This window comes from Choloepus didactylus, chromosome 18 (assembly GCF_015220235.1).
Source record: "Choloepus didactylus isolate mChoDid1 chromosome 18, mChoDid1.pri, whole genome shotgun sequence".
Lineage (NCBI taxonomy): Eukaryota > Metazoa > Chordata > Mammalia > Pilosa > Megalonychidae > Choloepus > Choloepus didactylus.
The window spans coordinates 36,754,283-36,767,587 of NC_051324.1; the positions used below are offsets into that span (position 1 = coordinate 36,754,283).

Sequence of the window (13,305 nt, forward strand, 5' to 3'; positions counted from 1 at the left end):
GGGAGAGTGTCTGGCTTGACATGCCTGAAATGGAAATCTCCTACCCCTTCCCCCTTTTTTTTTCTTCTGTAATTCAGTATTTGTAGAGTCTTTTCTGTAGTCCCTATTGTGCTCCAGAGTTCCAGTCAAGTGGAATTTGCCCTTTTATATAGCTGTCTTTCAGGGGAAACTTTCCTAGGATTGTCATATTGACGATGTTCAGGTGCATATATATTTTTAATTGTTATGTATTCTTGTTGAGTTGACCCCTTTTTCAAATATATGTTGGCCTTCTTTGTCCCTGTAACAGTTGTTGACTTTATTTTCTTTAATATTGGTTTAGCTACAACAGCTCTCTTTTGTTTACTATTTGCAAGGTATATATTTTTTGCATCCTTTTTCCCTTTCAACCTACTTACGTCTTTGAATTTAAGGTGGGACTTTTTTGTAAATAGCATGTAGTTGGGTCATGCCCTTCTCTGCCTTTTGACTGGAGAGTTATTTTTTTTGTCCCTTGGGTTTTCCATTAATGTCTAATTTCATATTTATCTTTTTTGTTGTATACCATTTTAGGTCCCTTTTCATTTCCTTCTATATATTTTTAGATAATTTCTTTGTGGTTACCATGGGGCTTAAATTTAACACCCTAAATGTATAACAATCACATATGATTTTATGCCAGCTTAAATTCAGAAGGACACAAACACTGTCCCTGTACCCCTCTGTCGCTCCACCTTTTTATTGTACTTGTTAAAAATTATATCTTTATGCCTCGTATGTCCAAAACCATAAATTTATCTTTACTGTTTATGCATTTGCATTTCACATTATGTAAGAAGTAAAAAGTGTTGTTACATATCAGCAAATAGAATACATAGTGCAGGCGTTTATGCTTATCTATATGGTTACCTTTATCAGAGGTCTTTGTTTTTTTTTTTTAATAGTATTTTGATCCATTCTCTAGTACCCTTTCATTTCAGTCTGAAGAACTCCCTTTAGCATTTCTCATAAGGAAGTCTAGTAGTGATGAATTCCCTTAGCTTTTGTTTATCTGGGAATGTCTTAATCTCTCCCTCATTTTTGAAAGACAGTTTTGCTGGATTCTTGGTAATTGTTTTCTTTCAGCACTTTAAATATTTCATTCTACTTCCTTCTTGCTTCCATGGTTTCTGATGAGCAATTGGCACTTGACCTTATTTGTTCCTTTGTACATAATGTGTTGATTTTCTTTTGCATTCAGAATTGCCTCCTTATCCTTGGTGTATTAGACACCGTGAATATGTCGAATATGACTACTGTGTCTGAAACTGGTTCTCTTCGAGTTTATTGTGTGTGGGGTTTGTTGGTCTTCTTGGATGCATATATTCATGTCCTTTGTTAAATTTGGGGAGTTTTCTGCCATTATTTTTTGGGATATGCCTTCTGCTCCTTTCTCTTTTCTTCTGGGACTCCCATAATGCGTTATTAGTACATTTGTGGTATCCTATAGGTTTCTTAGGCTCTGTTGTCTTTTTTTTTTTTTTTTTTTTTTTCTTTCCTCTTTCTTTTTGCTCCTCAGCTGGAATAATTTCAGTTATCTTGACTTTGAGTTCAGATTCTTTCTTCAGCCAGCTTTAATCTGCTGTTGAAATCCTCTAGGAAATTTTTCATTTCAGTTATTGTCTTCAACTCCTGTATATTTCTGTTCCTTTTAAAAATTTCTATCTCTTTATTGAGCTTCTCATACTGTTCCTTTATCTTTTTCTGATAAACTTTAGTTTTTTCCCTGTATTTTCCTTTATATCCACGAGCATATTGAAAATCATTTTTGAATTTTTTTGCCTGGTATGTTTTAAAGTCTGGTCTTCGATGATGACTTCTGAATTTGTATATTGATCCTTTGGATTGGTCATCATTTCCTTTTTCTTTTTTTTTTGTCTTGCATTCTTTTGTTGTACACTGGTACATTTTAATATTTTAATGCATTAACTCTGGTATTTAATCTCTTAGCTGTCTTTTCCTTAAGGTTGTATCCAGCTAGCACTATGTCTGAGTTTTCCTTGAGTGCCAGGAGCTGAGGGACACAGACCAGTGCTAAAAACACCTCTCACAGTCTTTGCCTGTTGACCCTGTGCTGGCTAGTGCTCTCCTACCAAAAGATAAATCCAAGTCAAAACTGTGGGTTTCTTTTTTTTTTTTTTTTTTTTTGAACCTGTGTCCTGGGCTTGTGCTGGTGGCTTTAGGAATTCCCTCATTTACAAGAATTCGTGTGTTTCCACTACTCTATATGAAATAGGCTTCCCTCCCATCCTGGGTGCTCTCTTGTATGTCTTAAAGCCAGTAATCCTTTGCCCCCAGGCCACTTTGACTTAATTGTTTCTTACTCTGCTGTAGCTGCCTGCAAGCTGTTTCTGCCTGCTGGGGAAGTTCTGGGAGGGCAAGCCAGAGATGATTGCCCTGGTTTAGTCATTCAGTCTGCCACGCAATTTATTGGCACTGATGTAGGCACCCCAGTATGCATATAGAAGTTCTGTTCCCTCTGAGCACGTCCAGGGATCCACAGTGGGTATGCCAGTCAGCTGCCCATTGTGTTGGGGAGAGGTTCAGAGTGGGATCGGCAGAGGTACCATGAGCTTCTCCTCCCACTTAAAAGTTGTGTTTTCCATTGTGTTGGGGAGAGGTTCAGAGAGGGATCGGCAGACGTACCATGAGCTTCTCCTCCCACTTTAAAGTTGTGTTTTCTTGATTTGGCACTTGCCCAGTAACTGCAACTTCTGAACTGTTTTCTAGAATTTTGAGGAAAATGGGTCTGCCAGTTTTTGATTGATGTTCAGAGATTCTATTGGCAAATGGCACCATGGAGCACCTTACACTGCCATCTTGGTTGACCAGAAATTTTTTGGTTTCATTTCTTAATGAAGGTACAGTTTGCTCATGAACTGTGATTATTACCTTAGTCCTCATTGATTCTTTTTTTCCTGTTACCTCTTCATCCTCCTGCCCTTTTATTGTTAATATTTCTTAGATAATGCTCCTGGCTTTCTCTTTCCTCTGAGGTTGCTGGGAAAGTTCATCTACCTTAGAAAACATGATTTATTGTTGTAGCTTCAGCTGTTGTCTCTTTAATAGCTCTCAAGTCTATTGAGCTCTTACTTTCAAGTATCTTATCTCATTATCCTTCCAGAATCTTCTTTGTGTTGCAGACCAAAATCTCCCTCTTATCTTCTCAAACTCTTTCTGATATCTTTCTTTTTTATTCTGTTCTCTCAGTCACTTAGACTTGAAACTTCTTACACAAGTGATTTGCTAAGTCCTGTTACTTTTATCTTCTAGTGTCACTTTTATCTGACTGCTACTTTTCCATTTTTATTTACATTGTAGTAGAGAAATAAGGTTATTTATTAACTTATACTTAAATTATTATAATTGCCTCCTAACTGGTCTCTGCCTTGTGTCTTTCTTTTCTTACCTTCAGTCCTTTTGGTATCCTGCTACCATATTTTTTCCTTCTCATAAGCCTCAGAAATTTATTATTTAAGAACGAAGTCTTATATTTAGACCATCTGTGATCTGGTTTTAACTCTCCTTTCTAGGGCTTTCCTCATTTACATTTAGTTCTTGAATGTAGGGTTTGTTTATTTGTTCATTTATTTATTCAGTCACCTAAAAAGTATTTATTGAATGTCCGTTGGGAGCCAGGCACTGATTCCTCAGAGTCAAATGCCTTCCCCTCTCTCCCATCCCCATCTCTGTTCATATGACCAGTGAAATTTTACCATTCCTGATGGTCCAGATACTTGTGCCATTGAATAAATCAGACTAAGATGTAGATCCATGAATACGCTTGTCCAAAGTCACCTAGGTAGTAACAGACCAGGACTGGACTTAATCCCAGGCGGTTGTTCTCCCTGTAGGGCTCTGGTGCTTCTGCACATGCCAAAAGACCTGCACATCAACTTTGTTTTCAGGCTCGGTCTTCCACATTCATCCAGCTCCACTCAGTTGATTCTGCCTTGTTACCTCTTCCTATTTTCTTGCCCCTTCTTTCTTATCCAGTTCTTTTTGACTCCTTGATTTTCAGCATTGGTCGTTCTTTATATGTTTACCTATAATGTTTTTTTTTTTTTTTTTTAGCCAGCCATTTTTAAGGTATAATTGACATACAATAAACAATATGTATTTAAAGGGCACAGTTTTATAAGTGTTGACATATAAATACATTTGTGAAACCACCACCTCAGTGAAGATAGTGAACATATGTGTCCCCCACAAAATTTCCTTGTGACCCTTGGTAATTCTTTTCTTCTCACCCTGTTCCCAGGCAACCTTGGATCTGCTTTGTGTCATTATATATGTTTCTGGAATTTTATCTAAATGGAATCATACATCTCTTTGTGGTTGATATCTTTCAGCAAATTATTTTGTGGTTTATCCATGTTACTGTGTGTACAATAGTTGATTCTTATTGCTGAGTATTATTCCATTGTATGTATACCCCACAATTTGTTTATTCATTCATCTATTAATGGACATTTGGGTTGCTTCCAGGTTTTGGTAGTTACAGATAAAACTGCTATCAGTATTAATGTATAAGTCTTTAAATGGACATGCTTTCTTTTCTCTTGGTTAAAAACTTAGGAATGGAATGGTTGGGTCATATGATAGGTGTGTGTTTGAGGTTAACAAATTACCATACTGTTTTCTAAAATGGTTGTTCATTTTACATTCTCACTGGCACTTTACGATCGTTTGAATTTACCCACGTCCTTGCCATCACTTGATACGTTCAGTCTTTTGAATTTCAGTTGTTCTCATAGATGGCATAGTGGTATCTCATTGTGGTTTTCATTTGTACATCCCTGATGACTAATGTTGCGTATCTTCTCATGGGTTTATTTGCCATGTTTATGTTGTCTTAAGTGTGGGGTCTTTTCAGATTTCTTGCCCTTTTTAAAGTTGGATTATATATTTTCTTATTACTGAGTTTTTATATATTTCAAATATAAGTCATTTATCACATGTTTATGTTGCAAATATTTTCCCTAGTCTGTGGTTTATATTGTTTCCAACAATAAATATGCTGTCCATCTTAATCTGTCTTTGTATGTCATATTTCTTTTTTCTCCAACTGCTTTTAAGATTTTTCTTGTTATCATTGGTTTGAGCAATTGCATTATGTGCCTTGGTGTAGTTTTCATCATGGTTCTTGTGGGTTGTGGTTTGTTGAGCTTCTTGGATCTCTGGATTTTGAGGTTTTGTCAGATGTGAAAAATTTTAAGCCATTATTTCTTCAAGTTTTTTCTTTGGGAACTTCAGTTACATATACGTTAGGTTGTTTATGTTTTCACACAGTTCACAGTGCTTGGTTTGCTTTTATTCTTATTGCTTTCTGTTTGATTTTGGATAGTTTCTGTTGCTTTGTCTTTTCTTTGGTGTTTAATCTGCCATTAATTGCTCTTTTAATTAATTATTTTTTTATTAAAGAAGTTGTTGGTTTACTGCATTTAGTATTTTTCATCCCAGGTATCATAATTTTCTTTCCTTGAAGTTGGGTTTGGTTCTTTTTTTGTTCCTTCCATTTGTTTACTTATTTGGACATGTAGATTAGTTACAATAACTTTTATGTCCTTCTCTGCTAGTTCTAACATTTGTGTCAATTCTGGGTTGGTAATGAGTATCTGAGTAGTTTCCTTGTTTTCTGTTATATTTTCCCACTCCCTTGCATTCCTGGTACACTTTGATTTGATGCCAGACATAAATAGTACCTTGTTGAGTGCTGCATATTTTTGTATTCCTATAAACATTCTTGAGATTTTCTCTGAGCAGTTAAATTACTTGGAAACAGTTTGATCTTTGCAGGTCTTGCTTTTTGATTTATTTGGATCTAGAGCAGTGTTCCCTGTAGGGCTAATTATTCCCAGCTGTTGAGGCAAGATCCTTTTAAGTACTCTACGCAATGTCCTATAAATGGGGGGTTTTCATTCTACTGGTGGAAACAGGCACTGTTTCCTAACTCTGTGTGAATTAGGCAGTGATGTCTAATATTTTTATGTGTCCCCTTTCGCTCCAACCTCATCCTCTCATTTAAGCTGTGGCCCATACTCTGCTTACTAGCTGACCGGGACAGTGCAGATCTGTGGAATTCAGTCTCTGTGCTGCTCTCTTCTTCAGACCTCATTCCTTGAACTGTAGCTGCTTTGGACTCCCCAGAATCTCAGCTCCTTCTCCTCAAATCATGAGTCCCCTAGGCTCCATCTTGGTTTACCCTCCCTGTGCTGTGGCGTAGAAACTCAAGGCAGTAAGCTGGGTCTTACAGAGGTCACCTTTGTTTCCCATTTCTCAAGGAGCGCTGCTCTTGACTGCTTGATGTCAGTTGTATTGAAAACCTTTGTATCAAGTATTTTGTCTGTTGGGGACGGAGAGGTTATTTCATGCTGAGGGTAAATCTGTAACTGTTAATGCATCTTGGTTGAAAGTGGAGGAAGTGGTTCATGGTTGTTGGTTTTGGTATTTTCTGGTAGCAGCTTTATTAGATGTAATTCACATCATATACAGTTCATCTGTTTAAAGTGCACAATTTACAGTTACCTCTTCCACATCATGACTTTCCCCATTGTAGTTTAGCATATCATTGGTTGGTATAAGAAACTAAATGGGAAGTTTGGGGGAGTTTTGCGGAAGTTGAAGACGACATGCAAAGGCCAGCAGATGACACAGATAAAGTTTGGAAACTCAGAAATGCATAAAATGTATGTAAACTGTTGTATGATATCAACATATTTTCTTTTAATACCATAAATATGCACAATTTATTTTTTAATTTTCATGTTTATTTTGTATTTTTAAGATTTCTCTTTCATACAGAATTTTTGCTTACATTGACTTACACATTGCCTATGACAAAATACTTAACCAAATTTTACCGTAAGGTACTGTAAACACCCCATATAAGAAAAAAAATTCAGACATCTTTGATATAAAGGGAGGGCCAAAAAATTTTACACAGATTTTCCAGATTGCATGGGTGCTGCACCCCTAACTCCTGTGATGTGGAAGGGATAATTGTACTGGTTTTTGGTATATTCACATAATTGTGCGATCATACCATAGTTAATTTTAGAAAAATTTCATCACCTTCAAAAGGTACCCCATTTCCTTTAGCTATAACCTCCTGATCTCCCCATTTCCCCAGTCCTAGGCAACAACTAATCTACTTTCTGTTTCTAAAGGTTTACCTACTTTGGGTATGGCATATAAATGGAATACTAGAATATACAGTCTTTTGTGACTTGCTTATTATTTCACTAGTAGAATGTTTTTAAGGTTCTTCCATGTAATGGCCTGTGTCAGTACTTCATTCCTTTTTATGGCTGAATAATATTCCACTGCGTGGCTATGTCAGGGTTAGTTTATCCATTAATCAGTTGATGGAGATTTGGTTGTTTCTTGCTTTGTGGTTTTTATGAATAATGTCCCTATAAACATTCTTGGACACATTTTTGTGTAGACATATGTTTTCATTGATTTTGGATATATATTTAAAAATGGAATCGCTGGGTCAAATGGTTAATTGTTTAATGATTTAAGAGATTGCAGACTGTTTTCCAAAGTGGCTGCACCATTTAATATTCCCAACAATGTATGAGAGTTTTGATTTCCCCACATCTTCTTTACCACTTATTGTTTTCCTTTTTGTTGTTGTTACAGCCATCCTGGTGGCTATGAAATTACATCTCATTGTGGTTTGGATTTGTATTTCCATCATGACTAATGATGTTGAGTGTCTTTTCATGTACTTCTGGCCATTTGTATATGTTCTCTGGAGAAATGTCTATTTAGATCCTTTGCTCGTTTTTTAATTTGGTAATTTGTAGTATTGCGTTGTAAGCGTTCTTGTATATTCTAAATATAAGTAATTATGGTGTATTTCTGTATACTTTCTTCTAGTATATAAGTTGTCTTTTCACTTTCTTGAGTGTCCTTTGATGCATAGAAGTTTTTAATCTTGATGAAGTACAGTATATCTATTTCTTCCTTTGTTGCTTGTGCTTTTGTTACCATATCTAAGAAATCATTGCCAAATACAAGGTCATGAAGATTTACATCTGTTTTCTCCTAAGAATTTTATAACTTTAGCTCTTAACATTTAGGTCTTTGATCTACTTTGAGTTAATTTTTGTATGTTGTTAGGTAGCAGCATTTTATTTTAAAGGCTCTTAAGTCTTTTATCCTTCTAATGAAGGGGGTCTTTCTTAGAATTATTTTTTCTTATAGATGTTATTGTCTTGACATTTTCATCCATTTAAAAATTGTTGACTACTTTTCCCACACCAACATTTATAGCATCCTAATTCTTTAAAAAAAGTGAATGTCCAGTTATCCACAGTGGCTGTTAGATTTAGTTTTATCATATATGGGCATACTTTCTTCTTTAATTTTCCTTATGAGTTGCTTTTTGTGATCGGTTTGTTGTTACAGGGCAGGTTTTCTGGGCGTGAATATCAATTATAGTTAAGAGTTTAGAATAGATTATTAAATCCTTGTAATTGTGCTATTATTATCCCCTTTATAGACATATAAGAGGAGATTGCGCTCCAGGGAAGTTGATTAATTTGACTCTACTCACAATAGGAAGTAGAGGATATATCAGATGCTTCAGATATCTCAGAAAAGCTGGGTTGTCAGCCTAGAGTTGCTGACCCTGGACACTACACTGTGGTAGCACATTTGCTATGTTCTTCCTTTTATCCAATTTTAGATGTTTCTGTTTTCTGAAAACAAAATAAAATTAAATACATACAGAATTTCCCTATATACAAAATAAAGTGCTTTCTTTTCTTTAGCACTACCCAAGAAGCAGATACAGTTTCTCTAGAAGATGTCTTAAAACAACTCCCAGAGAAATTTGATTTTTTTGAAATAGCACCGTGAATGAGGATACTCAACATGTCTTCTAATTGTCATATCCCTTTGCTTGAGTATGTTGCTGAAGAAGTAGAAGGGATATAATATTTATATGTTTAATTACAAAACTAAGGTTTGGCATTGGAAATAATATGCAATGAATATTGAGTTCATGAAACTCTAAGATTTTGAACTATAGTATATGTTTTTAAAGCAATTATTTTCTGTTACAAAGCTGATACTGTTTTTTAGTAAAACCCTCTCTTTGGTCTTTTGTTGCACTGACATAGTAACTGTGTATATACCATCTAATTCTTTTAACTCTGCTTTCTAGAGAAAATAGATACACAGTTCTTATAGTAATTATCCATTCTTATAACCTTCTGGAAATGAACAAAGGAACTGATGATGTATGTACATTTTTACTTCTTTTCTCTCCCTGATTGACACACCATGCTAAAGGGAGGAAATGTGTAGACTTCTTTGGTACTTCTGTGGTAAAACAGTTTTACTTAAGAGTCTGTTTAATTTGTATTTTGTTATGCACACATACAGCATGCCTCAAATTGTTCTTAACTGTAGGAAATGTAAATATATGCATTTATCATGATAAATATGGTCCTGCATCATTTGCCTCCTTGTTGCCCTGTAATTTTTTTTCTCTTACTCTTCTCTTATTTTTCAGAAGTCAAGTGTTATTTTTAAATCATCCATCCTCAAGTTAGATTAATGTACTGTCATTTTTCCAAGATATGAAATTTCAGAATTTCTTTGGAATACTAGTTTCATGTTTCTAGGTTTAACAAAACAGTTGAAGTTTTAAATTCCACTCTGTTTCCCTGAATTCTCAAGACAGTTGCTGATGTAAATTTTAATATGAAATATTTAGTCACAAAATAGTATTGCTTTTGTATGCACATAGTTGTAAGATTACTTTGCTTTTGTCAATAAAAACTATACCACTTTCATAAAACTCTATTAAGAACCGTGTTGTAGAACAGAAATTATATATGGTGAAACAGGTACCAGCACAACAATAGGTTATATTAAATCAAAATTTTTAATGGTCCCAAATATATATATTCAACAACTAAGCATACACGCAGGGGAGCAAGAAAAATAAAAAATAAAATGAAACCAAAAAAAAAACTATGACACACATGACCATGTCTAGAATTCCACTGAATCTTTAATCAAGTAGGGACAAATCCTCACTTAAAAAAAAATCTGCAGTTTGAAGTGTTGCCCTGTAATTTTGAGCTATTTGAAAAAAAATTCTTTCCTTAATGAACCCCTTTCTAATTACTGATTGTTTTCTCTGTTTCCTGCCATAGCTAAAACTGTTTGAAAGAGTTGTCTCCACTCCATTCCTCCATAGCTTCAGCTTTCTTTAACTCGTCAACCCATTTTGATTGGGCTTCACTCTTCCTACTCCCACCTACACTACTGAAATAGCTCTTGCAAGGCCATAACCTCAGTTTTGCTCAATCCAGTGAACGCTTCTTTGGCCTCAAGATACCTACCATACTTTCTCTCAGATAATTTCAACACAAATGACCAACCCCCTCTTTTTTGAAACATTTTCATCTTTGGCTTTCTTGACCTTATGAATCTCTAGGTTTTCCTGCTATAGTAGTAATTGTTCTTTTTCTCTTTCTTTCCTTTCCTTTAAATGTTGGATTATCCCAGGGCTTGAGTCCTGGGCTATCTTCTTTTTATAATAGCTATACTATCTTAGGGACATCAAGATATTATTGCTTTAAATACTACCTATAAGCTCATTACTCCTAAAGTTATTTTTCCAGCCCTGCCTGACCTTTCCTCTGCCTCTAGATTTTTTTTTTTTTTTTTTTTTAGAGTGAAAAAGAGCAATTGAAGTAAAAAAGAACACTGGGTACCTTTGTCTGTTTGTTTCCTTCCCCTACTTTTCTACACATCCATCCATAAACTAGACAAAGTGGAGTTTGGTCCTTATGGCTTTCCCAATCCCATTGTCACCCCTCATAAGCTACATTTTTATACAACTGTCTTCGAGATTCATGGGTTCTGGGTTGTAGTTTAATAGTTTCAGGTATCCACCACCAGCTACCCCAATTCTTTAGAACCTAAAAAGGGTTGTCTAAAGTGTGCGTAAGAGTGCCCACCAGAGTGATCTCTCGGCTCGTTTTGGAATCTCTCTGCCACTGAAGCTTATTTCATTTCCTTTCACATCCCCCTTTTGGTCAAGCAGATGTTCTCCATCCCACGATGCCAGGTCTACATTCCTCTCCGTGAGTCATATTCCACGTTGCCAGGGAGATTCACTCCCCTGGGTGTCTGGTCCCACGTAGGGGGGAGGGCAGTGATTTCACCTTTCAAGTTGGCTTAGCCAGAGAGAGAGGGCCACATCTGAGTAACAAAGAGGCATTCAGGATGAGACTCTTAGGCACAAATATAGGGAGGCCTAGCCTCTCCTTTGCAGCAACCGTCTTCCCAAGGGTAAAACTTATGGTAGAGGGCTCAACCCATCAAACCACCAGTCCCCTATGTCTGTGGTCATGTTAGCAACCATGGAGGTGGGGTAGGCGAATACCCCTGCATTCTCCACAGGCTCCTCAAGGGGGCACTACATCTTTTTTTTTTTTTTTTTCCTTGTTTGTCTTTTTTCTTTTCTTTTTTTTTTTTTTTTTAACTTTCCCTTCTTTTTTAAATCAACTGTATGAAAAAAAAGTTAAAAAGAAAACAAACATACAATAAAAGAACATTTCAAAGAGACCATAACAAGGGAGTAAGAAAAAGACAACTAACCTAAGATAACTGCTTAACTTCCAACATGTTCCTACTTTACCCCAAGAAAGTTACATAATATAGCAACATTTCAGTGAACTTGTTCCTACTACATCCATCAGATATTAACAGACCATAGTCATTTCTGGGCATCCCCAGAACGTTAAACAGCTTATCTGTTCTTCTTGGATTATTGTTCCCCCTTCCTTAATTGCTCTCTACTGCTAGTTCCCCTACATTCTACATTATAAACCATTTGTTTTACATTTTTCAAAGTTCACATTAGTGGTAGCATATAATATTTCTCTTTTGTGCCTGGCTTATTTCGCTCAGCATTATGTCTTCAAGGTTCATCCATGTTGTCATATGTTTCACGAGATCGTTCCTTCTTACTGCCGCGTAGTATTCCATCGTGTGTATATACCACATTTTATTTATCCACTCATCTGTTGAAGGACATTTGGGTTGTTTCCATCTCTTGGCAATTGTGAATAATGCTGCTATGAACATTGGCGTGCAGATATCTGTTCGTGTCACTGCTTTCCGATCTTCCGGGTATATACCGAGAAGTGCAATCGCTGGATCGAATGGTAGCTCTATATCTAGTTTTCTAAGGAACTGCCAGACTGACTTCCAGAGTGGCTGAACCATTATACAGTCCCACCAACAATGAATAAGAGTTCCAATTTCTCCACATCCCCTCCAGCATTTGTAGTTTCCTGTTTGTTTAATGGCAGCCATTCTAACCGGTGTTAGATGGTATCTCATTGTGGTCTTAATTTGCATCTCTCTAGTAGCTAGTGAAGCTGAACATTTTTTCATGTGTTTCTTGGCCATTTGTATTTCCTCTTCAGAGAACTGTCTTTTCATATCTTTTGCCCATTTTATAATTGGGCTGTCTGTACTATTGTCATTGAGTTGTAGGATTTCTTTGTATATGCAAGATATCAGTCTTTTGTCAGATACATGGTTTCCAAAAATTTTTTCCCATTGAGTTGGCTGCCTCTTTACCTTTTTGAGAAATTCCTTTAAGGTGCAGAAACTTCTAAGCTTGAGGAGTTTCCATTTATCTATTTTCTCTTTTGTTGCTTGTGCTTTGGGTGTAAAGTCTAGGAAGTGGCCTCCTAATACAAGGTCTTGAAGATGTTTTCCTACATTATCTTCTAGGAGTTTAATGGTACTTTCTTTTATATTGAGATCTTTGGTCCATTTTGAGTTAATTTTTGTGTAGGGGGTGAGGTAGGGGTCCTCTTTCATTCTTTTGGATATGGATATCCAACTCTCCCAGCCCCATTTGTTGAAAAGACCATTATGGCTCAGTTCGGTGATTTTGGGGGCCTTATCAAAGATCAGTCGGCCATAGATCTGAGGGTCTATCTCCGAATTCTCAATTCGATCCATTGATCTATATGTCTATCTTTGTGCCAGTACCATGCTGTTTTGGCAACTGTGGCTTTATAATAAGCTTCAAAGTCAGGGAGTGTAAGTCCTCCCACTTCGTTTTTCTTTTTTAGAGTGTCTTTAGCAATTCGAGGCATCTTCCCTTTCCAAATAAATTTGATAACTAGCTTTTCCAAGTCTGCAAAGTAGGTTGTTGGAATTTTGATTGGGATTGCATTGAATCTGTAGATGAGTTTGGGTAGAATTGACATCTTAATGACATTTAGCCTTCCTATC

The 13,305-nt window shown here is 36.1% G+C and overlaps 1 protein-coding gene across 10 annotated transcripts in view; it reads left to right on the top strand.

Moving 5' to 3' along the window:
* The window catches only part of TRIM37 (tripartite motif containing 37), a 230,264-nt gene that overhangs the window by 8,658 nt on the left and 208,301 nt on the right, over nucleotides 1-13,305 (top strand). The window lies entirely within an intron of this gene.